The sequence below is a fragment of the Pelodiscus sinensis genome, chromosome 4, assembly GCF_052426305.1.
Source record: "Pelodiscus sinensis isolate ZL-2025 chromosome 4, ASM5242630v1, whole genome shotgun sequence".
Taxonomy (NCBI): domain Eukaryota; kingdom Metazoa; phylum Chordata; order Testudines; family Trionychidae; genus Pelodiscus; species Pelodiscus sinensis.
In genome coordinates, this window is record NC_143055.1 from 93,651,340 (window position 1) to 93,677,243 (window position 25,904).

At 44.5% G+C, this 25,904-nt stretch overlaps 1 protein-coding gene across 5 annotated transcripts in view; it reads left to right on the forward strand.

Annotated features, from left to right (window-relative positions):
• Nucleotides 1-25,904, forward strand: part of IL15 (interleukin 15) — a 99,405-nt gene that overhangs the window by 22,932 nt on the left and 50,569 nt on the right. The window contains exon 1 of one of the 5 annotated variants that reach the window (XM_075929904.2): nucleotides 8,353-8,753. The exons of 2 other annotated variants lie outside the window; for them this stretch is intronic. The gene's annotated coding sequence lies outside the window, so the exon portion shown is untranslated. Of the gene's footprint in view, nucleotides 1-8,352; nucleotides 8,754-25,904 lie in introns of those variants that run through there. 2 more of the 5 variants (XM_075929901.2, XM_006121621.5) reach the window with 2 other exon arrangements.

The window sequence follows — 25,904 nt, forward strand, 5'->3', positions numbered from 1 at the left end:
TTTTCCTATACTCACTCTTTTCTCCATATCCCTGTATTCTAACCCACCATATACTCAAAAAAGTAGTTTGCTCCTGCAGAAATATTTTGGGATACAGGCTTTAGTTGAAAATTCTCAGGAAGAGATATCTTACCAGGCACCAAATACTTGTGAAAATCCTCAATGCCAATGGCACAAGACAAGACATAACATGCCTAATACTTTCACAAATCACAATAAAACCCTGACATTTCACTCAAATGTGTTATCGAACACACTGTAATTTTAAGAGGGGCTATATGAAGAGGGAAGGCCTCAGTTCCTGTCTGAAAAAGGAATAAACCAGTGAGGGATGGGTAGCAGGTCTGAAGAAATTTTGGTGGTGCTCAGCTCCAAGTCTCCTCCCCCCCCCTCCGCCTCCTTAAGGGTCGAGTGGGAGATAGGAAGGGGCTTCAGGACTCTGGGCTGGTGCAGGCTCTGGGAGGGAGCTTGGGGTCTGGAGGGGATTCACAACAGGGGTAGTCATATAAGAAGAGGTGCGAGGTCCATGCTGTGTCCTAGACAAGACCTCACTGTATGGCTGTCTAACAGGCTGCTGGTGTGGGAAAGCCAAGATCCATGTAAGCACATGCAAGTGTGTCTCTCACTTGAAATGGGATGGATGGGGGGCAGGGAACAAGGGGACCCTGAGAATAGTCACATCTTGTTGGTGTTCTGTAGTTATTTGTACTGTGGTAGTGCCTAGGAATCCCCATCGTTGGCCAGCACCCGATTGCTTTTGGAGCCTTGTAAAGCGGTAGTCCTGTTCTCCCTGTTGTTCTACATGATTCCTATATACAACTCATGGCTATTATGGAGGCTTTAGGACTCAATCCTGAGCCTATTATTCCATGACAAAACCAACCTTTACTTCACTGGAAATGAAAAAACCCCATCAACAACAAGGGGTCACACAGGAAGAAGTGACTACAAAAGAAAATAGTGAGGGGGGATTTGATAGCGGCTTTTGACTACCTAAAAGGGGGTTCCAAAGAGGATGGAGAGAGGCTGTTCTCAGTGGTGACAGAATGAAGAGCAATGGTCCCAAATTGCCGTGGGGGAGGTCTAGGTTGGATATTAGGAAAAACTATTTCACTAGGAGGGTGGTGAATTACTGGAATGGGTTACCTAGGTAATCTCCATCCCTAGAGGTTTTTAAGTCTTAGCTTGACAAAACGCTGCCTGGGATGATTTAGTTGGGGTTGGTTCTACTTTGGGCAGGGGTTGGATTCGATGATCTCCTGAGGTCTCTTCCAGCCCTATAATTCTATGAGTCCTATGGCCCCTTAAAAACTAATATTTGAGCATAAGCTTTTGTGGGTGAAAGCCACTTCAGCAGATGCATGGAGTGGAAATCCCATTTTTTTTTTAAAGTGCCACAGGACTCCTTGTTGTTTTTGCAGATACAGACTAACACAGGATGGGTCTGCCACACCCTGTCCCTGAAAAGAGACATAGATAAGTCCTCCAGGAGGCTACAGCAGCTCTGCAGGAATCAGCCAATCAGGGACCAGAAAGGCCTACAAAGGGAGATGCATGGCGGAGCTCAAGCAGAGCAGACTATGAGGCTGGCTGAAGAAATTGACTCCAGAAGGTGAAACAATGAGACACTTGAGAAGAGGGCACCAAGATGGGCCCATATTAAAGGCCTATCCTAGAAGGGGTTCGGGGTATACCAGTGTGTCATCAGCTGGACGACTGAGTTGCCGAAGAAGCTTTCAGCTAAACAGTGCACGCAGGCACTCATTCAGCCAGATGGGGGCACTCACGGCAGGTGAGTGCCATCCTGTTTACACTATCCCTTTGAGAACTGGCTATGAAATGGAAATAAAAATGGTTTTCTTCTTGTGGAGCCACAATTGCAGTAAAGGAGATGTTTCCTTAAAGTGGGGTGCTTATTATATCAGCAATCACATTATTTTAAAATTACATTCATACCTATACTTTCACTTCAATATATGCACACTGTAAATTATTCATTTTGTCACTGCATTTAAATTACTAAATTGTAATTTAGTTGCTCATTAGTGAGAGTAATTGTCATTATCTTGCCAAATAGCCTGTGTCCACTAGAAATGAGACTAACATACATTAAAAAGGGATCTCGAGCTGGTAGTCAATGTACCATAATAATTTAGAGTATAAATAAGCACCTTGCTATGGCTAGTAGTGTTGTAAAGTGCCCTTTATGTAACTAGGGAGCGCATTTTTATGTAATTAAGAAAACTGATGAGAATTAAATGTTCAGAGAATACAGGTGGTATTGGAAGTACACTGTATAATAATGTTGTCTAATACATGCATAATTTTTACATGCTACTAATGTATTTTAGGTATGGTTTTATAATTAAATTGGAGACTAAGTTTTAACCTGTTAAATGCTAGAAAAAGATACTACTCAAAGGCAGCCAGAGAAAGCTGATCAAAAAAATGTGAGGGATAAAATTTCTCGTACACACACCTCAGAATTTTCAACTGTTTCATTGTGCAGGTTTAGAAATGGAATTCTCACTTCTTGAATCTTTTGGGAAAAAAGTATATGTTTGTGTATGCCTTCTGTCTTCCCCCTCCTTGGCACAGTACAATAAAATTAATGATGCTCAATAGTGTGGTTTTCGATTCTGTAACTTTTCCATGGTTAAGGAAATTTTGAAAAAAGTTACACTCTATTGCAGTGTTTCCCAATTGGTGCTCCGGGGAACCCTGGGGTTCCGCGAAGCAAAACTAGGGGTTCCACGAGGACCTGGCACTCCCCTACCCACTCCGAAAGAGAGAGAGCCAGCTAGCCAGTAGAGGCATGGGCAGCGAGTTGTATGGGCTCGTGGTGCCCATGCTCCACCAATATTTGGAACTAGAGTGGGCTTCGGCTCCTTCTCCCCACGTGCCCTCCCACCCCGGTCCCAGAGCATCTCTCTCTTGTCCCCGTCCTTGCCCCCGCCGTGCGCAACCTTCAGTGAGCTTCCCGTTGCTGGCTGCTGCTGCCCTGCACGGCGTGCTCAAACTGGTAGGTGGGAAGATGACCGGGCGTGATGTAAGGTCACTGCCCGGGATTTTAAAACTGCTGGGTGCTGCATTGTGCTGTGTGGCTGAGTTGTGGGTTCGGAGTCCAGGGATGGAGTGCAGACTCCAGCCCCACAAAGTGGAAGGCAGAAGGAAGGGGCTTGTGCGGAGTGGGAGGGGAAAGGAAGGCACCAAAGGGACAGGGTAGAGGAGAGACAAATGCCAGGGGGCCACGTGCAGACAATGAGGAAAAAGGCAGGAGGGGATGTCAGTGGGAGGGAGACAGGGTGATGCTGGGAGGGGAGAGGGTAAAGGCATTGGGGACTAGAGGAGGGAGGCAGAGGTGCTGGGAGAAGGCTTGAAAGATGGGGTGGGCATGAAGGAGGCCGGGATGGAGCAAGTCATGTGTGAGGGCACAGGGGCATGAGGGGAATGGGGGCAGAGGGTGGTGAGGGGTGGGCATCAGGGAAAAATGGAGCAAAGGGGGCAGGGGAAGTGAGGGAAGGGGGAGGCACCAGGAGGGTGCAGGAGTAAGAGAAGGTGCAAGTGCCAGGGGATTCTGGTGGTGAAGCAGAAGGGCAGACACCTGCAGGGGAGGGACCACCACCAGAGGAAAGAGGCAGGGCAGGTTTGTAGAGGGAGGTGTTAGAAGAGGGGATGAGTAGGGGTAGCTCACATAATCAGAGTGGGGCTACTAGAGGAGTGGGCACAGGGAGGAGAGAAGGGCTGGTGGAGGAGGGCAGCTTGCAGGAGGGCTGAGGGCTGTGAGAAGGGCAGGAGTCAGGACAGCCGAGGAGGGTGAGGAGTTGGGAGGCAGCAGGCACCAGGGGAGCTGATGGAACAAGGGGAGGAGACATGGCAGCAGAGAGAAAAGGTAAAGGTTTAAAAATATTTAACAACAACTTGGGTGCCACAGTGGTACATCCAAACAAGCCACATGAACTCAGTACTGGTGCACAACACAATTCATTTTGCTCATGCGAGGAAACTTAGGCTATGTTTCCACAGGGGGTTTCTTGCACAAGAACATCTTGCGCAAGAGTTCTTGTGCAAGAACACATCCACACTGCCATGTGTGAGCTGTGCTTTTGCACAAGAGCATCTATAGCAATGTGGACGCTCTCTTGCCCAAGAAAGTGCCGATGGCCATTTTAGCCATAGGGCTTTCTTGCACAAGAAATTCATGTTGCCTATCTACACTGGCCTCTTGCGCACGAACAGTTGCGCAAAAGGGCTTATTCCTGAGCAGGAGCATCATAGTTCTTGCGCAAGAAGCTCTGATTTCATACCTGAGAACTCTGTCCCCGGCTCCCACCAGCACATTTGGGACCACATTAGTGAGGCTTGGGGGTCTTTGGAGGGTTGTTGGATTTTTTTTGCATCTCACTTGTGTGGCCCCAACAGACTTTTCTGTGGGTCAGTGACCCTTGACTCAAAACAGGTTCCTCACCCCTCTCATAAATAAAGACAATGCTAAAACCTTTTGAGTTTGACATAATATTTTATTTAAAAATGAAGCCTGGCCAACAGACCCCCAATTGGGGCCAAACCCCCATCTCACTGCAGCATCATAACACTCCTGCACCACGTGACCCCAAATCTGAGCCTATCATACACTGGAGACCCCTGTCCTGAGCCGCTTACATCCCCAAACTCCTGCACCCCACATCCTCAGTTTTCTGCCACAACACTCCTGCACCATCCACACATGGCAAATCTGTGTCCTGAGCCCATCATACTCACAACCTTCTTGCCCTGAGTTCCTCACATATCCAGCCCAAACTCCAGCACCCTCACATCCACAAGCCCATAGCTTGCTCAGCACCCCAACCCAACACTCCTGAGCCTGGAGCCCCCTCCCCGAGCCAACATCCCCTTCTCCTGCATCCAAATTCCCTCCCAGAGCTTGTACTTCTCACCCCTTCCCACATCCAAATCCCTCATTCCCACCCCACACCTATCTCAATCTAGTGAGAGTGTATAAGAGCTGGAGATAGCAAGTGATGGAGAGGAGGGGAACAGAGCAGATGATGGAGAGGAGGGGAACAGAGCAGATGAGGCCTCAAGGAAGGGGGGTAGGGGCCTTGGAGAAGGAATGTGATTTTTCATGCATTTGTGGGGATTTTCATGAATTGATGGTCCCCTCCACCCCCCGCCCTTTTTTTTTTTTTTTTTTTGCTTGACAAACCTAAGGGTTCCTTGAAATTCTGAAAAGCTGAAAAGGGTTCCTCGGCCAAATAAAATTGGGAAACACTGCTCTACAGAGAAGCAAAAGGGAAAATAATAATGAAAGTGAAAGAGCCACCTCTATAAATACAGTTCACTTCTCTGCACTAAGGACAAAAAGGAAAAAGAGAAAGGAAGCTATATTTCAGACCTGAAGAAAAACAGAACATATTGAAACCTCAAAAGCTACTTATGAAACATGTTGATTTAGGAGAAAAAAAAGTCATTTATTTAATGAGTAGATAGTTTCAAATACAGTAAAAGTGCAGTTGTCCAGCATCCAGTGGTCCAGCACTCCTGATAGTCCAGCACCACCTGGACTATCCAGAAGTGCTCCAGGCAGCTGGACAATTGGAGCTGCTCTGCCCCAGGGCTTCCCCGAGTCAGCTGCTAGTCAGTTTCAGCAGTGGCTGACTTGGGGACACCTGGAGCAGAGCAGCTGGGATGCTGCAGGGTTGGTCCCGCAGCGCCATTTCCCCCCCTCCCCCCACCTCAGACCCCTCATAGCCCTCCCTTCTGATAGTCCGGCATATCTGATAATCTGGCACCTCCTGGGTCCTAAAGGTGCCGGATTATCAGAAGTTTACTGTACTTTTTTTGGTCAGCTTGTATTTTATACTGCAGAGTGTACAGCATGTAACTGGGTAGCCACAGGATTTTTTTTAATAGTTAATTTTTACAACCTTATGCTTAACATCAACCACCAGTCAGTTCCTATCGCTGGCCCTACTGCTTGCCCACTCTCCTGTGTTTCAAATAGACCATATCATCACTGGGCCCTTTTTAACTGACTCTGAACTGGGCAAGTGCTCCATGCAACTAGCCAATACCATTGGAGTCTCCAAGACAATCCAAGCTGCAGCATGTCAAGCAATGACACACAGTGTTGCAGGGTACTCACTGTGATGTAGTGTCAGTATCTTGATGGTTGCTATGCTTGGGCTGTGGGTGACCCCTACTGGCCTCTGTCTGTAAACACTGCCCAGTGGGGGGCGCCTTGAGGGCCCCCCATGACAGTGACTGAGTTGGTCCTACCAGTTAAGGGAAGGGATGGAACAAAGGAAGTGAGTGTTGGGGGAAAAAGGTCAGTTTCTGGCTGGAATCATGAAGGAGACAGACTAAGGAGGGGGGCTGGGAGTTAAGGGCCAAGGCACCCCATCTCAAGGGGTCTGAGGCATCCTGGCCCAGACTCCTGTAGTCATGTCATCTGGAAAAGCAATAAACCCTCTCTATTCTACTGGCTGGTGGAGTGTGGTCTTGCTGCTACAGGATCAGGGGGAACCCCGACTCGCTGTCACACTTACTGATTTTGTTGGTGGGCTGTGAGAGCTACATTTGGCCAGTAAGAACACTACAGCTTGTCTCAGAAGATAAGCAAATGCTAAATAAATACTGCTCTTTACAAAAAGACATTTAAGCCTTTTAATTGGGGGGTGGGGTTGACAGAATTTCTGGCACTTTGGGAAAGATGGGGGGCTGGCTCTGTGCTCTTGGAAGGGACATGCTGTCAGGCAGAGAATGCAGGCTGGGGGCAAGCCTTCCCGCACCAACCCTTGAGGGCTGGTCTGGGCTCTAGTGGCAGTTTAAAGGCCCAGGGCTCCTGGTTGCCACCCCTATGGTAATGGCCAGGGCCCATGTCTTTTGCTCCCTGTTGGCAGGCCTGCTCTTAACTGAAACAGATCTGAGCAGGCGCCCCATACAGGCTTCCTTCCAGAGAAACCAAGATATTGCTTACAGTCTGCAGAAGCCAGAAAAGAATGAGATTTAAATTCTGCTCTTTGGTTTTGTATTGACTGGTGGCAACACCTTTGTGTCATTCAGAACAGTTATTAGTGACCAAGATCGTATATCCCTATGTTAGGACACAAACATGTAATGTTTCCTAAATCTTATAAATGAAGTACCTGAGAGTGCAGAGGTGGGAAAAGATATGAGGTTTCTAAAGTGACAGTTTCTGGCACACAGAGGATAACTGCCTACTCTGCTATATACTATTTACTTGTTGGGCTCAAGTGGATGAGGTGAAATGGAACCACCTAGGGAAAAAGATAGCAAGCATAATTTTAGTATATCTACACAAAATTGACAGAATTAAGATTATACAGATAGGAAGTGTCATAATTACGGTCAACTGCTTAGTGTTTGATTTTGCAACCTTAACTTTTTAACAAACAAACAAACAAACAAACGTGTCCACCACCACCACCTCCTCCTCCTCCCCTTAAAACTACACTTATTGGGGGAGACCTGCAAGACTCAGAGCGGCTAATGACTTCCAGCACCTTTTGTCTGGAGGTCTCCAGTTGAAACCTACCTAACAATAGAGTTTACTGATATTGTGGAGATAAAAAGATAATTTCACACTACATCCTGCAGGCTAGTGCTTTTTGCTAACACTAGCTTTACACTCATTTTAATGCTCAAATGAGTGGTTACACCCACATTGTTTTCAATTAACTCATTACATAGGCATACATCATATAGCTGCACAGAACTCATCACTTATGCTTTGTCTGCCCTGGCACTGCCTTAGTAGGGGGCACTGCCTCTCTGCCCTGGTTTAAATTCTTAAGGAGACCCCACTTGGCGCTCAGCAAAGAAGGGGTGGCAGAGCAATCTCCTTCCTCAACTGGAGGCTGCTTTGCTTTTGCCTGTTGAGGCACAGGGAAGAGACTGAAGTAGTCCATTACAATGAGGAATTTGCAGGAGCCTTGTGTGCAGGTGGTAGGGATTTTTCCCACATTCATTTTTCCTTTTGATGCTCTGTAAACTAACTTTTCCAAACTTCCTTAACTTTGGAAAAGCTACAGAATTAAAAAAGACCCCAGTTTTGGGCAGCATTAATTTTGTTGCACTGTGGCAGGAAGGGGAAAGGAAGGAGGCATAAACATACATATTCAAAAAGTGAAAAAACCTCTAATTTCAAAGCCTGCAAAATGGAAACACTTCAAAAATTATGTGCATTTTCCCTATCTCCCTCACATTTTTTGACCACCTTGGACAAGCTTCCTTGCTGCTTTTGAGTAGTGTCATTTTCTAGCATTTAAAAGGTTAAAAGAGTCTGATTCTTCAGTCTGTAGCTGGAAGGGATACGTTTTGCTGTGCGGGGGGAGGGGACTCTACATAGACTGGTTGCACCTTTTCCTTCCCCTTTAGGGGCTGATAAACAACTGGGTGAATAACAGTGACAGCCCAAGGCACCAAGTGACTTTTAACCACCCCAGCCTCCAGATACTTGTCTGTCTCCCTTTTGCTTTAGTTTTCTTTGTAAACCCAGTAGTTTGAGAGTTCATAGAAGCAAGAATTTCCTGCATAGCTTCAGTCTCAGACAGTCAGGCTCAAGGAACAGAGTCCTGCCGAGACTTAAATAGCCTTTCTTAGTTTCGTAACAAGTGAAAGTAAAACAGGACTGGACAGAGTATGGGGGCAACATGAATTGCTGTCATAAGTGGCAGCTCCAGACACTGATGCTTTCTCTGCAAATTCACTGCAGGAACGTCCCCAGACTTGTGAGTATTCTACATACTTTAACAATGTCCATTAGTCTTGTGTTTCTTGTTTGTTTTCCCATTAGATCTTTGTGTTATTGAAAAAGGACTTGTGTTCTGCTTAACTTTTAATAACTATGTACGGGTAAACTAATCAAGCCTTCTTCCAGCAAGTTTCCAGTCCTACATTTGCTTCTGATTGCCTCAATGTTTTATAATTTTTCAGTGACCTTTTTCTAGCCAAAAAATTCTTTCCCTTGCTGCTGCGTGAAAGACAAATGCAAGCAGAGACCATCAACTGTAGTCAGTGAAAGTAACTAAACAGAAAACAGTGCAAAGTACAAAGTAAACTGAGTGAGGTGGAAGATAAGAATACTGGGGCATTCTTACAGACTACTTTTGAAAATGATAGGATAGAGCATGGGTTCCCAAACGGGGGGGGGGGGGGGGGGGCATGAAGAAATTCCTGGGGAGTTGCGAGTCAACCCAGCCTCTCTCCTCCCCCCCCCCCAATCAAGTTTTGCTGCCCTGTTCAGTTCCTTTTTTTGTGCTCAACAAGTTTTGCTGCTATTTGGAAGGGGTGTGTGTGTGAGGGTTTTTCAAAAATCAAAAAGGGGGGCATGATGCCAAAAAGTTTGGGAACCGCTGGGTTAGAGAGACAGCAGCGTGACTTTTGTCAATAGAATCTCTTTAAATCATGGTCTTGAAATAGCAGCTAGTGAGGTATAAGCCTCAGGATGCATTAGATAGAGGACACTAACAGATGAAATCTCACTGAGGTATACTAGCACATTCCAGTATTGGACTGAGCTCTGAGCCAATATGCTACATAAGGCAACTGCATTAGTAGTTTTTTCTTCCCTTTTAAAAAAAAATTACTGCTGTAAAGACAGTTAAAAGGCATAGGTCACCTTGTGTATGCCTGCAAAACTGCTCTAATTAAATCCACAAGAGCAACAAAATTCACCATCTTGTGCTTAGGCAGAATCTTTGAAGGCATCTCTTCCTCTGTGTCCAGCCTGCCTACCTATGCCTGGTTCTTTCATGATGCAGTCTAATATAGTTAAAATGTCAAATATAGTGGACCATATCCTAATAGTTCCTTGTTATAATAACCAGTTTGTGAATACCGGTCAAATGATCAGTACTGCAGCAATCCCTTTAGCCATTCATTACATCTTTCCTTGTATTTACATTGGTCCATTTATTTGCCTCATGTGAGACAGGTGTGCTAAATTCAGAAGTGATCCCTTTCATTCTGTCCTAAAATATGGAGCTACGCAAAACTATAGTGCAACTGGAATTTAATATAAGGATATATTCTTAATACAGCAGTGAAGTCAACCCATGGTATTCACTCCCTTAGAAGGTTGAAAAAGCCGTTTTGGCTAGATATTAAAATTGTGGTAATTGTAGGACTATTAGTGGTATGTTAACTATACAATGTAAGCAAATCTCATGGTATAAAATAATAGCTTGTGGGGATTCAAATGTGATTTCCTATGATCTACATTGTGCCTGGTCAGTTGCACATTCTGAAGTTCACTAGTGTTGCTCTGAAGTATTGGACATAAAACAGGCAGACTTAGTGTAGCTGTGCATTGTAAATAACTTCTATTCCGTGATGTCAGTCAGCTGGTTTTGAAGCTATTCAGCAATAAATTTTGTACCAAACTTCAGAACCCTGCCAACACCACATCTAAAACAGTTATAACCCTTCAGTTGGTTCTGTACAGTTCAACTGCTCCCCTCAGCTACATGGTGTAGAAAATAAAAACATGGAAAAGGAAGTAGCAGCTGTGCTGATTTTGAACCTGGTTATACTGCATCTTTTTTTTTTTTTAATAGCAGTTATCTCTAGTGCTTCTAAGCTTATAATTTTGGAGCTCAGCTTCATGCAGCCTGAATATTGTGGCAGGGCACAAGGGAGCAGGGGAATGAAAGAAAAGCCACTCTCAGTCCCACCTTCCCATTTGGCATATTGTCCTATTGAACTAGTGTTGCAAAATGCATCTTAAATTACCACTTCTCAGAGACTTGATATATGTAATATGGGTGTTTAGTATTTCAGAGAAGCAATGGTTAGCAAGGCAGATCATATTGTTGTTGTGGCCTCCAGGATATGGAGAGACTGAAGGAGAATGCAAACAAGTTAAAAAAAACCCTGTTCCTTATGGCTTTCAGCCATAAGAAATTGTGGCTTTCTTGTTTACTAGCAGGCTGCACCCTGTGCTCTTTACACTCGCCTACCCCTCTCTCTCTTGCTCTCTCTCCAGCAGCGAGCATGCATAGCGTGATGATGTTATTCTGTTGCCCGGCTGGAAAAATTTAGTGTGTGTGTGTTGCCCAGCTGGAAAAATTCTGTGTGCGTGTGGGCACACATGCAAGAGTTAGCATTGCTCAGGAAATTGGAGGAACAAAATTTAGAAAAACAGTAGTCCATTATAGTTTTTTGAATGGTAGAAAAGTTGCACTGAATTCTATAGGGATTAAAATAAAGTGTAAAATTGATTGTTTTATACTTTATCAAAAACTTTATTGTAAACTAGGTTGTTATTCTTAACAAATATGTACTCTTTTTTCCACATGCAGTTGTCCATGTGGCAAGCAAGATGTCTCCAAATCAATTCCAACTACTTTAAGTGACTGTCCTTGCGCTTTGTCAGTATACATTGTTGAAATATAAGTTGACAGTTGATATAACTGAGTTGAGGAGCCTGAGGGGCGGAAGGGAGGGGGAAGGGAGCCATGCTCCTGCTCCTGATGCCCAAGCCTGCCCTTCACTTCCTTGTCCCTTCACCGGCCTTAGTGAATGACTGGTCCCGCCATTTCCCCCCGGGGAAGCCGCTTCTACCTGCACTGCCAAGCTCTGTGCAGCCCCAGGGAGAGGCATCATTCTGTCATCTCTTCCTTCCCACAGTACCTTAAAACCTTCGCCTGGATAAAAGGTTATCCCATGCAAAGTTTGATTGCGGTAACTCTTATAGTGTCCAAGTTATTAGCGCACAAACATTCTCCTTTATATATGAGAAGACAGAGAGAGATTGATTTTTAATCTTTTGCTGCCAGCTAGTCTAAAATAGTAATGAAAGAATGGGCTGGCAGTTAGAGGTCTTAACAAGAAGAGCTTTCTGGATGTTTGTAAACATAATTTGGAGGATATTGCCCCAAGAGATGTTAATGAATCACACAATTCATTCATTATAACACATTCATACTTAGCTGTATTTTTCAAAAAAGGAACTCTGAAAACTACTAGTGAAATGTCTGAGGTAATCATTTCAGTCTTCTTATCAATTCTAGCTAAGCCTTACTACATCAGTGAATGATTTCATTTGTTATGGCAGAGCATATGCTTCCATTTTCTGAAATCTCCTAAACTCAGCTGGCTTGTTAGAGAAATTAGGAAAGCAGCCATATGACCTGGGTCCAACGCAGATGAGTTTTAAGTAAGACACATTAAGAATTACCACTTTTACTGCTAAGCATATAGATGGAGTCATCATACAAAGTGTCAAGTTTAGGAAAAAAACTGGCTTAGAAACTGGCTTAGTTAACAGAAATTAAGCCAATATACTACTGGATAGACAAATAAGAAGCAGAACTGCCATGCCTCAAAGGGTTTTCTGCTGGATAATATTAGCCTGAGAGACTCACTAGGGTCCTATACATCACCCCTTTCTCTTTACAGGAGGTAGGGTCCACAGATTAGTGACAGACTAGTCCATGGTTTTGGGGTGAAAACCCCTGATAGTCCTGGTCTCCCTTATTGGGAGAGGCTCTGTGTTAGCATGGGGGAAGATTTGGGGGGAACCCAGGCCCACCCACTACTCCAGTCCAGGGCCCCTGAAGTAGAAGCATCAGTCAAGGTTGTTTGTCCTTCTAACTTGGTAGCTTTTTCCCTGGGCCACTTCTCCAAACTCTCCCTCCAAAATGTTTCCCTCTGGTACCTGTTAAACCAGCTCTCTGCTCACACACAGCCTCTTCTTATTCCTCCCTTTCTTCTTCTGGTTCATCACTCTTTGTTTTGTCCTCCCCCCACACTGGCTGTAATTTAAAGCCACCCCACTGGCTGTAATTGGCTGCAGGTGTTGAGTGACTTGCCTGAGGGAGCTCTCTAGTTAATTAGCCCCAGGTGTTTTTCCTGCCTTCATTTTTATTGCAGCAAATTCTAGTAGTTTATTCTGGAAAGAGAAAACCACTTATTCAGTGCCCTAGCGTGTTGCAGGCTGCTACATACACAAGTATTTAGCTCTGCACATGACTAAAATATCCCTGTATGTATGAGTCAGTGTAACTTTTTGCCCTCAGTTGTTGCACGTCAGGTCTATTTTTGTGAGCAGGCAGGTTCTACTCTTGTGAATTTCATCAATTTTTTTTTTTGCAAAGTAAATTTTATGTTCATTATTTTACTAAGGAAACAAACAGGCACAGTCTTAGTATTGCTAGACTCATATGTCAAAAAATCATGAGCAAACACCTCCGCCCCCATGAAATTATTTTTAAAGTTGTGTTTTGGTCTGACTTAATTTTTGAACTCTTCCTTCCTATCCCCATTGTGTGTATGGGACAATTAGCATTGTAAGTGCTCCCAAAAGTATTCAGGAGATTTTGCACCTTGATGTAGGCATTCTCAACCCAACTTCTGTCTTGCTGCCTCATCTCTGCTCCTCCTTCAGCTCCTAGAAAACCTTCTCCGACTCTCCTAGACCTGGGGTAAGCTGCAGCAGGGTCCCTCTACTCCAGGAGTGGGCAATAATTTTTGCCCAGGGGCCACTTCAAATTTTTTTGAAGTGGCTCCTGGCCAACCTGGAAGGGGTGGGGCCTAAACAGGAAGGGGTGGGACTATTCCACCCCCAGACCATGATTGAAAGAGGCTTGGCACACATCTCCACCCCTAGGTCAATCAGTGCCACAGGCTTCTTGCAGGGCCAGGGCATAGCAAAGGAAGCTTTCATGCAGCTCCCCTGCCCCCAGGCCTTGATTGGCCTGGGGTGGGAGAGCATGCAAAGACTTGTCCACTCTTCCCCCTCCCTCTGAGAGTAGTGCGTGGTGCTTCAAAGTGCCACATGCTCCTGGCAGGGCGGGAGGAGGCTTTGTGCGCTCCCCTGCCCCCAGGCCAATTAAGGGAGACTATTTATCACATTTTACGTTAGCTAAGTAATAGAGATGTAGTCACTAGTTGGCAATAAGGATAAACTCGGACTACTAGAAAATAATAGTTATTTGTTATAAGTAACTCGGTACTGGAGATTTGAAAAAAAATCTAGGCTATATTATACATTGAATTTTTATATATTTCAGTGTACTGACTTTTAACAAGACTAGACAGCTAAGTATGAGGGAATGTTAAATCGCATGTGAGCCTTTCACTACAGAGAAAAATAAAGCCTTCTCTGCTCTGCCCCCTGCCCTGGAGCAGCACGCGGTACTTTGCAGTGCCACACGCTGCTCGCAGGGCTGGGGCAGTGCGGAGAAGGCGTCTGGCGCTCCCCTGCCCCCAGCCTCTAATTGGCCTGGGAGTGGGGGAGCAGCAGGGCCTCCATGGGCCAGATCTGGCTTGCAGAGGCCCTTTTGCCCCTGCTCTACTCCCCCGTCTGTCCCTCCTGAGGTCTGATATTGCAAGGGAGGGAAAGAGGAGTGGTCTCATTCATTACAAAAGAAGATGCGGATGGGGAAGCAGTAGCATCCTGAGATGTTGGGCTTTTTATGCTCCCTCTTTTTCTCCCCTCCCTCCTGTGAAAATGATGTTTAGGGGGCAAGTCCTGCTTGCTTCCTGCAGAATGCTGGTCAACCACTCTGCCAATGCAGCAGGTAGTGGGGAAAGCAGCCCATCAGCAGAAATTTTTCCCAAGACAGAGCTGAAGGGAGGACTGTGGTTTCTTGCGTGACTGCTAGATTGGCTTTTGCCCAGCCAAAAATCACAAGAGTTGGCAAAACTGCTAACAAATAATACTACAAGCACTATTGGTACGCAAATGAGGAATTCATTATGCAATACAAGGAAAGTACCCTTTGGGAGAGCATGAAGGACATAGTATAGGGTTTTTAAAATTTAGTGTGGGATGAAAGACATTTCTACCAAAAATGTAAGGCATACCTCATGTGTAATGGGACACGTAAGCATGTATGTTACTGTAAACATATGATTAGTCCATGAAGTCAGTGAGACAGCTCACATGATTACAGCTAAGCATGTGTTTTCAGGACCAGCACTTTTTAATTTGAGAGCATTGTCCCAGTTGAAACAGCAGGTGCTCTCAGTTCATTTCTCTTCTCTCTTTTTCTGCTTTCTGACTGATGTTTCTTTACTTTCCACAACACATGGATTTCATAGGTGGATGACTGCACCAATAGAGCGGTGGTCATCAGAAACAGAGCACTTGCTTGCTGTATTAAAATGTGGAAATTAAAAGATCAGCTTATTCTCAGAATATTAACGAAGGTATGGCAGCTCAAACTGGGTGTAAAACCAGTTGCTGAATGGTTTTTTTTTCTAAACTTGTATGTGACCTACAGTTCTAAAAAGGCAGCCAGATATAGCATTAAATTAAAGGGACTATTTACCACATTTTACTTTAGCTAAGTCACTGGTTGGCGATAAGGATAGACACAGACTACTAGAAAAATAGTTATTTGTTATAAGTAACTCCGCACTGGAGATTTAAAAAAAATCTAGGACATTTTATACATTGAATTTTTATGTATTTACAGAGTTGTTGACTCAAGTCCCATGGCTTGAACTCGAGTCCGACTTAAGTCGCCTAGGTGACTCAACTTGATACTCGATTTGGGTTCATTGTTTGTGACTTGAGACTCGACTTGAGACTTGCTAATTATGTTAAATCGACTTGGTGAAAAAATTGTCCGAAAATGCCAATATTGATGGCTTATACAAAAGTGACTTGACATTTTTTAAATTAAGACTCGAGACTCAACTTGAGATTTGAACTGTAGTGACTTGAGACTCAACTTGGACTTGACAATGACGACTTGAAGACAACACTGTATATTTCAGTATACTGACTTTTCACAAGAACAGGCAGCAAAGTATGAGGGAATGCTAAAATCACATCTGAGCCTTTCACTGCAGAGAAAATGTGCACTAACAGATTGTAGAGCCTCAAACAATGGATTTTATCAGTAAAATTAGCCGTGCAGCCTCCTTTGTAGTAACAGCAGTCCATTAGATCTCTTAAAACAGCATTTACTGTGACATTTAAGGTTGATCATTTCTTTCCATCTACTAATCTTGATTAGGGGAATGTTCCACTAGTATAAATAATGCTATTTGGAAAGGAACTAAGGGGATGCATATCTGGACTTCGACTAAGCTATCCAGCAGCTGGCTAGTGTCAAGGAAAGAGGCTTGTGAAAGTTAGTGATGAGGGCAAAACAATGGCTGTCAAAAACAGAATATTGATTTATTGGAGTGAAAGGAAAACATGCACCATGCTTAGAATAATTCTGACTGGAAGAGTATTTGGTAAAGAGGTATGCAGAGCTATTGAGCGAAGAGCATAGTAGGAACACTAGCAGAGGTGAATGTAACTTAAAATTTCTTACAGGACCTGTCTACTGTAACCCAGGTCCTTGCCAGCTCTTTAAATAGCTCCTTGCTGATTTTTGCTGCTGCTCAGCCAGCTCTTGCTGGAGCTGCACACTTGGTCACCTGCATCAAAATGTTTAAGTAGATCCCAAATTCCATGCTAAGTGACCGAGAGAATCCTGCTTGTTTCCCACTAGGCCCAAAGATTGTGGTTTCCTTCCAGAACCTTTGAGGTAGGAATTAACTTGAGAAACAGATGCCATACTAAGATGTAAAGCAACACCTACTTGGGAAGATAAGTTTGTTCAAGGGACTTATCAGAGGTCCCCATGAAGAGCCACATATATCCCAGCCAAAGCAATAGCATGATGTCTCGAGTCGCCAAGCACAGATTAGTAGATTCTAAACCTGTTAACGGAACCCTTCCTGCCCTGGCCATAGTCTTGGAGGGTATGTCTACACAACAACAACAACGTTATTACAAAATAACTTAGTCCGCATCAATACAGCAGGAAGTAATTTTGAAATAATGTTGAAATACAGTCAAGTTGGAGGCCTTCTTACTCTGACTCCTGTAACCCTCGGGCTACATCTAGACTGGCCCCTATTCCGAAATAGCCATGCTAATTTCCAATTTTGGAATAGGGAAATCCGCGGGGGATTTAAATATCCCCCTCGGGATTTAAATAAACATGTCCACCGCTTTTTTTCCGGCTTGGGGAAAAGCCAGAAAAAAGCGTCTAGACTGGCGCGATCCTCCGGAATAAAGCCCTTTTCCAGAGGATCTCTTATTCCTACTTTCAGGTAGGAATAAGATCCTCCGGAAAAGGGTTTTATTCCGGAGGATCGCGCCAGTCTAGACGCTTTTTTCCGGCTTTTCCCCAAGCCGGAAAAAAAGCGGCGGACATGTTTATTTTAATCCCGCGGGGGATATTTAAATCCCCCGCGGATTTCCCTATTCCAAAATTGGAAATTAGCATGGCTATTTCGGAATAGGGGCCAGTCTAGACGTAGCCTCATTGTATGAGGAGTAAAGGAAGTTGGAGGAAGAGTGCTCTATTTCAAAATAAGTGCTGTGTAGATGCTTCCAATTTCAAAATAAGCTATTTTGAAATAAGCTACGCAATTGATGTAGCTCAATTTGTGTATCTTATTCCGAGTTAAGCCCTGCTGTGTAGAAGCACCCATAGTCACAAAACAGAGTGACTTCTGCACCTTTTGGTGCATGCTTGGATCCATGAGTCCCAATCTCTGCTGTGTTTAGGGATATACAATTTCCAGAAACTTTGAAGGCGTGTGTGTGTATGTGTGTATTTTAAGGGAAAAAGAGAGAAACTTGTAAAAAAGTTGAAATATCTGGAGTAGTTACTTGCTTTTCAAAACTAAACTTTTGATACTTCTTTAAGAATGAGCTGTATCTATTATATATTTTGAAGAGTTTGATTGTTTGTTGGTGGATTTGCTTGTGCAATAAAGTCATACTTTGCAACTACCTGCAGATACCAAAATTGGTATAAACAATCCTGCCACTTATATTAGATGAATGCACTACTTTTTACACTGTGTTGAGAGACAAGACCCATTGACAGTCCAGAAGCCCCAAAGTTGGGGTCTATACCCACTTTCCGCAGGGCAAATAAGATCCTTAGACCGAGTTCTCAACAAATGTCCTTCTATCAGGATACCTATGGCCTTCTGGCCTTATTCCAAACACAGTCCTTTCTATCAGGGTATATACGGCCCTTTGAGCCTACTCCCAAAGTACAATTCCCTCTGTTGTGATAAATATGGCCCTGAAGGCTCAGTCCCAAAGTACAATTCCCTCTATTGGGGTAAATACGGTCCTGCGGGTTCAGTCCCAAACATACTCCCCTCTCTTAGGGTCCCTATGGCCTAGAGAGGCCTAGTCCAAAGGGAAGCCTCCCCAAATTACTAGGGAGCAGGGTTGTTGTGAGGTAGGGAGACCTGGGCCTTCCCACTCTACTAGGTCCCAGCCCAGGGCCCTGTTGGCAGTGGAGGATTTCACTGCCTGCTCAGTGGGGATTCTGGCGGAAGCGAGCCGAGCTCCCGGGAGACCATCCTCCACCCTGGGCCACTTCCCACCATTCCCAGTACGTTGTTCAAGTCTCGGAGCGTTACTTGGTGGGTCAGACCTCCCTGGCCAGGGCTGTTGCTGAGGCTGTGGCTGCTGCCAGGATTGCTGCTCGCGGGGGCGGGGGCGGGGGTGGCGGCGGCGGCGGCGGCTGCTGCTGCAGGGGGCTGTTCAGGAGCTCAAGCCTGAGTTTCTTCCCCTCTGGCAGTCAGTCCAGACTGAGTAGCTCCGTGGGTTTTTATACCCAGCTTTCCCTGGGAGCATGCCCAGCAGGGCTATGGGGGTGGGGCCTTTTCAGCCAGCTGGGACAGGGACACTCCCTACTCCTGGCAGATACACCCTGTCACACACTGGAATAGGTTGGGTGAAAAGTTTAAATAATTATTTTTATTTTTCATTGGAAAAAAGTCATGGGTATTATGAGTACAGTTCATAAAAATATTTGCTAACAAAATTAAAATTGAGTCACCTATTCAACTGCCCTTTTAGTGCAAAGGACATTTTTACTGTTAAAAAAATTACAAAATAATTCAAATTAGTTATGGGAAGGGTAATGGAAGGTTTACGGTTTCTGACTCAAATTTACTATATATGGTAATGATTCAATAAAATGAATAATGTTTGAAATTGAAATCCTACAAATTTAAAACTGTTCTTTTGCAAGCACATTAATAAAAAACTCTATTGCATATATTTAATTTCTTGAACTTTCCTGTAAATGTAATCTGCGCAAAATGACTTTGCCCGGTTAATGACAGGCTTCACCTGCTTGTTATGTATAATTTAGTTCACACATAGAAAGCACTCTTAGGTATATTTATTAAATAAGTAAAAATTCTTTGCTTTGAGTAATGACAGAGTATTATCTAGTAATAGTGAAAATAGAAAGTATCAGTGTTGTTGACTTGTATACAAAAAAAAGCTGTGCCTGTAGAGCTCAGAAATAGTATAGAGACGTGATGTTCTAATGCAGCTGTTCTCAACTGCTGGTCTGCGGCTCGCTGCTGGGCCATGGTTCACTGGCTGCCAGGCTGCGGTGGCTTTGGGGGCTGGGGCTTGGGTACATGACTCTCGCCACGGCTGTTGGGAGAAGCATGTCCTGCCCAGCCTCTCAGCCAGCCAGTGCCAGGCAGGGTTGGGGTCTCTTCTCAGTCACCGAAGAGTGCTTCTCTGCACGGTGGCTCTCCCGTCATTCAGGGAAGCACTCTTCTGCAGCCGGGAAGAGACCCCAGCCCTGCCCTGCACTGTTGGCTGAGAGGTGGAGCAGGACACGCCTCTCCCAATAGTCATGACAGGAGGGGAGGTGCTCGGCAGTGTACCCCAGTCCTGGCCCCCAGAGCTACTGTGACACAGGCAGCAGCGCAGGGTTAGGTGAGGGGGCAGGGCAGACAGTAGTGGCTCCAGGGATGGGGCTAGTGCAGGCTGAGCTAGTAGTGGGAGGCTTTGGGGGCAGGGCTGGCACTGAGTCGTTCTGGGGACTAGCCTGGGAGAGGCTCTGGGGGAGGGGGGATTGGGTGCGGTGGGTCAATGGAAACAGGAGGCTGGTACACGAAGGTCTGGTGGAGGGGCTCTAAGGGGTGGGGGTCTGGCACTGAGGCATTTGGGATGGAGAACTGGCACTGGGGGGCTCTGAGGGCAGGAGGCTGACAATGTGGGGGCTGGTCCACCAAACGTTTGTGAATGGCTTTGCTGATTCTCAGTATCAAAAAGTTTGGGAAACACTGTTCTAATGCAGATTGAGAAGAAACCAACGCTTTCATAGAGAGAGCTCAGAAAATGAACATCCCTCTGCATAGTCACTATCATGCAGTTAACAGAGCACAATAAAGTAAACACCAGACTCTTTAATAGTGCATTATCATCATATGTAGAGATCACAAAAGTAGGCAAATCAAATCATCCTATAAGTAAAATGTAATATAACTTAAGCATCTTAGTTACCAATATAATCTTGGAAATGCTAGCATAGCTTAAGTTTTTCCTTGTGACTTTTCTAATGAGAATGTGTGTCCAAAAGATCCACAACTTTTGATTCTGGATTTTTTGGATTCTTCATTAAACTGAAGATCTTCACAAAGTGAAATAAGCTTCTCAGCCTTTTCACATTAGCCTTGATTGTGTGTGTCTGTATTTCTAAACATTAACTCGTTTCTTTCACATGCTGTAGAAGATGGAAGAATCTAAAGCAAATAATAAGCAAGTGGAGTCAGAGATGTTTGTACAAACGCTTTGCAACCATGTTGTCGGAATAATATGCTTAGCAGATTCCCAGACTGCATTGCTGGACCAGATACCTGAAGAGATTCTGCAATATTTGAAAATTACCTTTTTAACATCTAGTCTAAGTGTGTGTTTGTTTAAAAATACAGTCAAATGCTGTATCAGTGCTATCATCCATAAACATTGCTACCTTTGAACCATCAATCAAAGAAGATTGCAACAGCATGTATTGGTTTGCAACAAAAATTCTTCCTGTCCCTGAAACAGTTTTTCACTTTTATTTCTTCCTGACATCTGAGTGGAGATGCACTTAAATCCTCAGTTAACTTCATCTTTGCCATAAATTGAGGAATGGCTGAAAAAATTGCTTGCATTGATTCAGACGGAGAAGCAATTGGATCTAGAGTAATTAGAGTCCTGAAGGTGAATCCAGAAGATAGGACAGTATGTCATACCCTTTGAACTACTTTAGATTTTAATTGTTTCTTGAACGGATTCTTTGTTTTTACTAAACTTTCAAATGTCATCTGCTGACCCTTCTCCTGGGATGGGGCTTTGTTGCCAGCCCTGTAGCCGGCTCCTTGGGAGCAGGCTGGAAGCTTCTATCTGTGATGTGTCCCTGCCTCATTGGGCCTCTACCAGTTAAGCTGACCCAGTAAGCATCACACGTTACATCTCTACACCACATATCTCCATTTTGTTTTGCTAGAAAATTTCAGTGTTACTATTTTATTATTACCATGCTTTTCATCATGCTTCTTCTTTTGCGCTTGTAAAGATCATTTTCAATGTGCCAAACTTCATGAAATCATTAAGAAGTAGGTTTAGGCCATAGGAAGCAAAACGCATTGCAGTATTGTGTGGCTATTAGTCCACTCTGATGCCTCTTGCTGTTTTCATATTACTGACGTGAGTCATCAGAACAGATAGTTTCCCACTTCCAATCTTCTCTAGCACTTCACTAATACACTTTATAAGTTTATAGTACTGTATGTCTCTTCTCTCTTATTTCAGTACTCTTATAAAAAACTGGTTGAGGGGTTGTCACAAAGGTTATAATTCCTCCCTCCAAGGTATTTGTCGAGCCATTTGCAAGAATTGCTAGACAAAGAACACCATTCATTTTTTTTCTTGCACAGTTTGCAGCTTCCTCAAACAATGTCTAATAGGTAACTGGTGTGATGGTCTTAATGGTTTAAATGCTGCCAGTAATTGTGTTCAGTGACTGATAATGGAGTACCAGAAGTGTATCTCACTCTTGTGGTCTAGGCCACTATCTAAGCCTGCTTCTGCAGCTGATCCTCTAATCTAGGGTTAGATTTAGGTTGTATTTAGATCTCCTGGAAGCAGCAGCAACCTGTCACCTAAGTTCTTATCACCCCAATCCCTGTGCCAGCCAACAGGCCCAGAGCCAACCAGGTGGCCTCTCCCCTCTTGGGAAGAGCAGAGCTCCCACATGGCATTATTATCTTTGACAAAGAGAGATAGTCTGGCAACAGGAAATCAAGAGTGGGATTTCCTCTCCCTCCCCCTAATCAACTAGGGCTCTGAGGCCAGCTCTCTTTTCTGCTTGTCCACCAATGAATTAGTCATTGTAGGGGTAGGCTTGGCCCTTTCACTTTGCAGCCACATACATCTGAAAAGTGGGGGCTCCACTGTAACTGTAAGGCAATGGTGGCAGCAAAAAGGGCTAGGTTCAATATCTCGCTGTTCCTCCTACCACTGCAAAACAGAACCAGCTTGAGCCCTCACCCAGAAATCTAGGAATGCTAACCAACACCCTGTGCACCTCTATCAGGCATTACTCCTCCATTCTTAAGCAGTGAGTCTATGTGTAACAAAAGTAAGACTATTAACAGGCGAGAGTATGGCCTGTTAACTGGGGGAAACAGCAGCACAACGATTCATAAGTAAGTAAACCATAAGTAAACACCCACCCCACACTATACTGAGCAGTAGTCTGTTGTCTACTTATCTCTGCCACTATTGATGCCCGCAAGTCATGCTGCTGCTTCTGGTACTGCTCGCTGCTACTGCCTCAGCCGCTGTTGTTGCCTACTCATGTTGCTGCTGTCTCGGCTTGCTGTTGCCTTTAGCTGTGATGCCATGTGCCGAAGCTCTTCCACTTACCCCGGTTCTTAGAGATTCCAGGTCTTTGTGATTCGTCTGCTAGTGGGGAACCTCTGAGTTTCTTCTTCTACACTACTTTTCATCACATCACTCCTCACACCAGCTCTAAGGCTCAGCCTCCTAGACTAGCTCATAAGTGATCTCAGTTAGAGGGGTTACGGAGAAGAAATAAGGACTCTCAGGCTACATTTACACTGCAGGAATTTGTTGGCAGAGGCCATGCAAATGAAGTGATCATTAGCATTTCTCACGCTCTCATTTGGATAGTCTCTTCTGACCCATTTTGCAGAAGAGGTTTTTGTGGAAAAAAACCACAGTGTAGACGGGGCAAAAAACTCTTTTGCGCAAGATCCTGTATACCTGCTTTTTTGAGGAATAAAGGTTCTTGCACAAAACAGCTTTTTTGTACAAAATGGCCCCGTCTACACTGCGTTTTTTTGCGCAAAAGCCTCTTCTGCAAAACGGATCGGAAAAGACTATGCAAATGAGAGCACGAGAAATGCTAATGAGCGATTCATTTGCATTGCCTCTGCCAACACATTCCTGCAGTGTAGACGTAGCCGCAGTTGAGTAATACCAGTTCTGTCTTTAAACACCAGAAGAGGCAAATCAAATACCCTCTAGAACAGTGTTTCTTAAACTGTGTTCCGGGGAACACTGGTGTGCCATGAGGCATCGGAGGTGTGCGGCGGAGAACAACAGAGTTAAAAATGGCCACTTTTTTTTTTTTTGCTCAACAAAAAATCTTTGGTGTTCCTCATAAAAAAAAATATTGTTTGGTGTTCCTCAGTCTTAAAAAGTTTAAGAAACACTGCTCTAGAACTCTTTTAGCAGAGTCTATGACACCAGGTAGGAACACCTGTCCCCACCCACTCTTTCTTTCACTTGGGTTTGGCATCACTTAACCCCTGCGCTCAGTCACCTAGACTATGTCTACACTGCTGGGTTTTTTTCAGAAAAAGGTTTGCAAATTGCGAACCGCAATTTGCGTACCTTTTTCCAATTCTACATGGGGCCAAATGTCAGAAAAATCTCCTCTTTTGGAAGAGCTCTTATTCCTCACAAAATGAGGACTACGGGGCTTCTGAAAGAGCACGTATGCTCTTCTGAAAAATATTTCGGAAGAGTAGATGCGTTCCCTGGACACGGCAGAGTTTTTCTGGGATACCTAGCCCGAAAAAACTCTGTAGTGTAGACGTAGCCTTACTGAGTGAGTTAAACATTAGATGGACCCTCCATTCTCTATTACAGCACATCATATTCAGTTCAGCTGCCCTTTACAGCAAGGATAATATGTAATGATCTCATCACGCAAGATTAAAATGAATTTTAACCTCAAATCAGCCAAAATTGATTACTTCGGCAAAAAAGGACAGTCTGCTGATCATCTAGGGCTAGGCTAAGAGGGTATGTCTGCAAATAAGGTCTGGTTGGTCTGGAGGCTTTTCCCCCAGTTCATCAATAGATGGCACAGCTCATTTGGACTTACACACAATATTTAATAAAAACCCTCAGCTGAAGTCTATCAAGCAGAGTGCCAATGTAAAATCAGGGGGATGAGAGGACAAAGCTTAAGTGTGGAACTTTTTTTTAATTATGAAATTGGTGAAAAACAGCAATAATATTTGGAAGTCAGTCATTTGGCAACAGGAGTGGTACCGTATAATTAAACTGTCAGCCTTGCTCATAGACTATTACCAGCAGATAATAATAAAATGTGTGCATCATTGTGAATCACTGTATGGTATGTCATGCTGCAACAAATAAGATGGTTCCAATGTTAGCATACGGTGATCACTTAAAAATTGTTACCATTATGGGCCTTATAAATCAAAATCTATAGTGTAATAGTTTAATGGCTATCTGTAGTGGCAATGCTGGAAAATTGTTTAGCAGTGAATGGCCAATTTTTTTTCCAATGAAGAATGATTTTTACAGTACTGCATTGTAAAAGCGCAGACAGAGATAGATGGCATAACATTTAACAATTTTAATTCTTTATTTTCTATTGAAAGATGCTTATATAAAAAAACCTTGGACTTGTGTTTACCATTTAAATTCTTTTTCTAGTTTCATTTTTAGGTATTATAATAAATTCAAAGTGAGTTTGGTGCTCGCTGTCTATTTTTGAGCATTATACAGGCAGTCCCCGACTTACGTCGGATCCGACTTACGAACGGGGCTTTCTCGCCCCGGAGCTCGCAGGCAGCGGGACCGCCCAGAGCGCAGTGGTCCCGCCACCTCGACCTCCAGGATGAGAAAAGCTGCTCCGGGTACCCCTGGTCTGCTGGGGACCGTCTCCAGCAGACCAGGGACACCTGGAGCAAAGCCACAGCGGTGGCGGGGTGCCGCCGCTGCGGCTTTGCTCCCCGTGTCCCTGGTCTGCTGGCGGGGGGGCGCAGCTAGTGCGCCCCCCCCCATCAGACCAGGCTTTTGTTGTGGACCCTGGGGTAGAGCAGCTGGGGTGCTGCCGGGTTGGTCCTGCAGGGACCTACCTGGCAGCCCAGCTGTTCTGTCCCAGGCTGGAGATTCAGCTGCTGTTGAAACTGATCAGTGGCTGATTCCAGGAAGCTGGGGGCAGAGCAATTCTGCCTCCAGCTTCCTGTAGTCAGCTCCTGGTCAGTTTCAGCAGCAGCGTCTGAATCTGGAGCCAGTTCCGACTTACATACAAATTTAACTTAAGAACAAACCTATAGTCCCTATCTTGTACGTAACCTGGGGACTGCCTGTAAACAGAAAATGGCACTAACTTCTCCCTTGCTGCAGTCTCAGGAGAGAGGCAAGAACTAAGCATAGCAATTCTCTCCCTTGCACTTTCATGAGAGTTGAGGCACATTAGGTGGGGGTAGCGTGGAGAAGATTGTACATCTGTTCACCATTCTTTGACTACTGGAGAAAGAACTTTAGCTTGTAGTGTTGTTAAGCTAACACTTTCAATAAGCCACACATTTGCAAAATAAGATACAGTTGAAGAGTTTGTGGGTGTTTTTGAAAGCAAGAGTAGTTTTGTGTGAGGGAATAATGGCAATGGTTCAGGGCCTTGTTGCACATGTGTTTTTGTATTTTAAATAATGAGTCATACCAAATGACCTATTCTTTGTTTAAATGATGGAAAATTGCGCATAATTTGGAAACAGCATGAGCTCAATGAGCTAGTGCTCTCTTGAAGCTGCAGAATGGT